The sequence below is a fragment of the Siphateles boraxobius genome, unplaced genomic scaffold, assembly GCF_051911475.1.
Source record: "Siphateles boraxobius isolate OS27281-9 unplaced genomic scaffold, OSU_SipBor_1 1, whole genome shotgun sequence".
Taxonomy (NCBI): Eukaryota; Metazoa; Chordata; class Actinopteri; order Cypriniformes; family Leuciscidae; genus Siphateles; species Siphateles boraxobius.
Window position 1 is genome coordinate 31,400,248 of NW_027508699.1, and position 5,326 is coordinate 31,405,573.

Here is a 5,326-nt window from a genome sequence, read left to right on the forward strand (position 1 = left end):
CTTTATAACGAAGAAAACAGTTACACACCGTGACTCTATTTCTCCAGACCTCCATTGGCAAACATCTCATAGTGGTGCAGACTAAGTGACACACGGCCTCAACGTTTGCAGTAGCATGGCTTCTATTTGCTAATTCTTCTTATCTTAAGAGTTTTAAATAACAGTCTAGTTTGGTGAAGACAGATAGACTGCGTAATGGTACGGGGTGTCCTAGAGCACTTCAAAAAAAAGTTAGAGTTATTAGAATGGTGAAGGCATCACTCTCGGTCCCATCGCATCAGGCAGCTGTCACAACTGTACGGAGCAAAAACTCAGGATGAACGAGGAACGAAAGGGAAAGAGAGAGTCATTTGACTGGAAAATACATTACAATATTCGAATACTTCAGAAAGCTCCATAACGTCTACGTTTGTGACTTAGGTGTACCATTGCTCAAAAACTGAGACATCTGATCTGTCATGCAAGACTGCAATCTGCCTTTTGTCATTAGACTAAGTTAACTGCCATGACTGTTTGTAACTCTAACCTTGAATTATTTCTGTGGAGCCTCATATTGCTTTGTTTAAATGTCCTCTGCCATTTGTCTCGGAGTCAGCTCCACGCTCGATGGCGCTGAGAGGTAAAGTTTGACATAAACAGAGACTCAAAGTGGCAGCAGGTGCTGGCAGAGAGGCAGGAAGACAGCGAAACCTTTTGTTGTTTCAAACGGGCTGCCGAGTCTTAACATAAAGTCACTTTTAGACAAATATACTTAATTATAAGCACACAAAAGGAATAAACGTGTAAATGTAACTTTTGCACATATAGGCCTACATACTGCCATGGAAAAATAACTGATTTTGGAGAGACCGAAACGTACACTATCAACATATTGACAACACCAAGGTTACTGCGTTGACATGTACACATTTAAAAAAGTATAACTCCTTGTCCATAACAAGTTCAAGAATTTCAATACTAAGACACAATATAGTGGGACGCTCATTTATTACTTAAAATAAATAAACTTTGAGAAAGGCCCCTTTAAAGACAAAAGTTTGTATAAATGAAATCCAGATGAGAGTAATAAAAGTGAAATCACTTAGTCTCTATATATGGATTAAATTCATTATAATAAAACTTCAACAAAGTATGAAATATAAGTGAAACACAATTACAACGTTACATTAACTTATTGCACCCATTAAGCTGTTTTACTCATTTACCGATGTGTGTGTCCTGTCAGAATTGTTCCAACTTGTCTTTAAAAATCCCATAAAGAATGATCATAAGTCAAATTAGGTAAACACATTAACTGTGTTAAATAAATGGGATCGCATTAAGCATATTCAATTAATCAAACTGATAATAAATAAGATAAAACCAACATATTAATTTTCTGAATTCAATATTGTAAGACCATCAAATGATAACTTTTTTAAGCCTTGTATGCCTCTAAAGTTGTACACTATATAGAATGTTTACATTTGATAATAATAATAATAAGAAGAAGAATGAGAAGAAAAATAATCATTTTTATTGTTGGAATTATTATTAATAATAATTATTTAACAAATTAAATAGTAGTAGTAGTAGTAGTAGTAGTATTGGGAATAAAATATTACAAGTAATGCAAGATGCATAATCAGATTACTTTTTTCAAGTAACAAGTAAACTAACACATAACTTTAAAATTTACAACAAAATATCTTAGTCACTTTTTCAAATAATGTAAGTTACTTTGATTTCCCATTTCACAAGTCCAGCCCAGGTGAGCAAAGTAATGCAAAAGTAACATACTGTTAAATTACTTTTCATAAAAAGTAACTTGAGTAATGCAATTAGTTACTTTTTAGTGAGTAACACAAATAGCGTAACGCAATATTTTTAAAAGCAACTTTCCACAACACTGATTACAATTATTTTTATTATCATCATAAAAATGCTTCAGTGTCCATGCAAATATACAGTAATGCTAGAAACACACCTATAAAAACTGCAAAAAAACTACACAGGCATATGTGCTAACACAGGAACCCAGACAAGCAAATACAGACATATGGAAATGAACACAAATTCAGACACACATGCCAAGTAGCAAACGGACACAAAAACACACACACACATACACACACGCACGCAGAGAAGGGCGGAAGGCAGCCAGGTAGTGAGTTTCACCAGTGCCAGAAGCCTAATAAATCATCAGACGTGAGGCTTAAGGTCTTGAGACAGCAGTTGACTGGTTCTTGGAGCGTCAGTCGCCTAGTTAGATATGTAAATATCGCGTAAAGAATTCCGTCCACAATGCCTTCTCCCATCTGTTCCTCTTGGCATATTGATTTTTAAAGCAGCGCTTGTAACATTGCAAAGACTCGGCTTTCCAAGTCACTGCTTTAATTTGCCAGAAATTACAATAGCTACACTGTGCAAACCCTTGATATATCATTCTATCATTACATGGTTTCTTATGTCCTCTTTTACTTGAACAACCTGAAAGCGGGACTATAACGGGCAAAACCACAGCTTCAGTTTTAGCAGCTTATATTATCGATTTCTCTGTTGTGGAAAAACAGGGAGGCAGAAAGAATTTGAGTTTTTTCCTCCATTGTACTTGATTGTAACGTGGTTCAGTAGCAGTGGAGGTGAGATGCCTGTGCCTGCTCTGCTGAGATGAATGAGAAATCTATGATCTGTCTGAGCGATTTCATTAGGAAAGGGAGAGATGGGGCGGCAGTGTTAATTACTGACAGTACGGCAGTGCTAAGCTGCCACTGATACTTGCGATCAGAGCTGTTTTTAATTACCGCTGTCGTAAAGTGAGCCACGTTTACAGTAATAACATGATTATGGTATGAATATTGCAGCGTGAGAGGAGGCATGCCTCACACTTGGTAATATTTTACGCACCGACTGCAGTAATTAGTGCGGTAACTGTGTTGGCATGCTTACTGATAAACAAGCAAATTATTTTTGGTATTATTGTGAGCTTCAGAAACACCTGTGATACATTCATCTAGGGTGAAATTGAGAGCATGTGTGTGTTTTTTTTTTTTTTTTCGGAGAATGCATTGAAGTTTTGCATGAGTTTATTTGGGTTCACAACAAGGAGAGCCATTTTTTAAGATGATGAAGGTGTGTGTTCATGTTTTTTTGAAAGTGATTTGGTGTGTAAGTCTGTGTGACAGCAGGAAAGAGTCAGAGTACCGGTGAAAATAGACTTGTTGGTGGTCTTGTTCTTGTCGGACTGTCAGCGGGTCGCCCAGCTGCACCGTGAGGTCATCCGTCGACCCCTTTGGCTTCACCACTCGGTCGGTTCCCATGATGCCCACTGATTCCCTTTTCAGCGTCTGACCTGGCAAGGTGAGGAACTGAGTTTCAGGCCTCCGGTAGTTCAGATAAGACCAGCCTCTAAAAATACCTCTCAACAGCCCTGGAGAGCCCTTCTGTCCCATGTGTCCCCTGCAACCAGGAACAAAATTGTTCATCCAAAGCACACTGTCCAAATTAGGTGCAATGCAGCTAGTTCAAGTAATTTTTCTGTCCTCACTGAAGCGCAAATCCTGCACAAAGCAACAGACAAACAGAACACATTTGAGGTTTAATTTTATTGCAAGAGTGATTAGAGCAACAAGATAAATGAAATACATACATACATACATATATATACCGTTCAAAAGTTTGGGGTCGGTACGATTTTTTAAATATTTTTTGAAAGAAGTCTCTTATGCTAACCAAGGCTACATTTATTTAATAAAGATACAGTAATTTTTCAAAAATACAGTACAGTAATATTTCAATTTAATATCAGAAATCAATCTAATATGCCGATTTGGAAAATTTCTTATTATTATGTTGAAAACAGTTGTCCTGCTAAATATGTTGTGGAAACCATGAGGTTTTTTCAGGATTATTTGACGAATAGAAAGTATACAGCTTTTTTTAGATCATTTTTTTTTTGTAACAATGTAAAATCCTTGCTGAATAAAATTAAATATCACTGTTATATATATATATATATGTCGTTTTATTTAATTTAATATTATACATTATAATGTTGTGATATCTACTTGTAATTTTAAAATGACTTTTTAACATTTTTTTTATTTAGTTAAACAATATACAATTTAATATTTGTATCGACTTCGCTTAATCGTGATATGCCTGATACAATATTGTGCAAGACTCGATATTAGTCCTGTCCTTCCATACTTTTGTATGAGATGTAACCATTACTGCTCAGCATCGCTACAACTAGCAATAAATAACATAAACCGCAGTCAAAATGGCAAAAACAGGCAGCTTTGCTATGACAGCACTGTAAGATCACAAGCTTGAAAGTTCTAGAAGAAAACAGCACAGGACTTAGTTTGATTGACTGTAAATCTCTAACTCCAAAGTCTGACTGATGTTTCTTGCGTCGTCTTTATTCCCCACCAGCAATTTACTGAAGGAATGCAATTCCCTCTGCTTGGACTCCAAATTCCACTGTTTCTCATATGCTTTTCCCCTTTGACTCTCTTAAAGTTTGGTTTCCATTTAATTGCCATAGTGTCTATCCTTCTCAGCGTGCCTCTCTGAAACATGACTCTTTCTACAGTCCATTTGTTTCACTCCACCTATCCTTACCTCGACTTCGCTCCAATTAGCTCCCATTTGCCAGAGTCCATTAAAATTCTTTAGTCCAATTTTGGGTGAGCGGTTCGCAGTGAAAGACTTTCTTTGCCTGCTCCAGGTATGCGGACACACTTTTGTGGAGACATGGGTTTGGCTGTGCTGTGTTTCATTTACATTTCTGTCTTTACAGTATTCCAGTACACTTAAAAACAAGTAGCATAATCATATTTTGGTCACTATATGTTTGTAATATCACTGTATTCTTTAAATAAAGTGTTAATATTGTTAATATAAAGTGTTACTTCAAGAATACAGTATCATGGTATATATTTTGAAGTACCATGGTATTAGATTCAGAACTTTCTTTCCAACATTATTTTGCATTTTTTGTTAAAGTGAACTAACCCAAACTGTTACATCTCAACAAACTCGGTTGAAATAAATACTTAGCATTTTTGCTATAGCCACACTGTTAGCGCTTTTGCTAATGTTATAGTACAGAGTTGATGTGTCAGTACTTGTTTGTAATGGTGCAGAAAACACAAAATTAACAGTGAAGTGGTAAAATAGCAGTCACTAAATGTTAGCAACAAAATATTTAATTAGCTAATGTTATCATTGCCTTGTCTGTTAACAAAGAATATGCAAAAGTGTTGCACACACATCTACAATTGTTGTACAATAGAGTAGGCCTACAACACCTGGAAAGCATTACATTTGGTTTTAAACATCA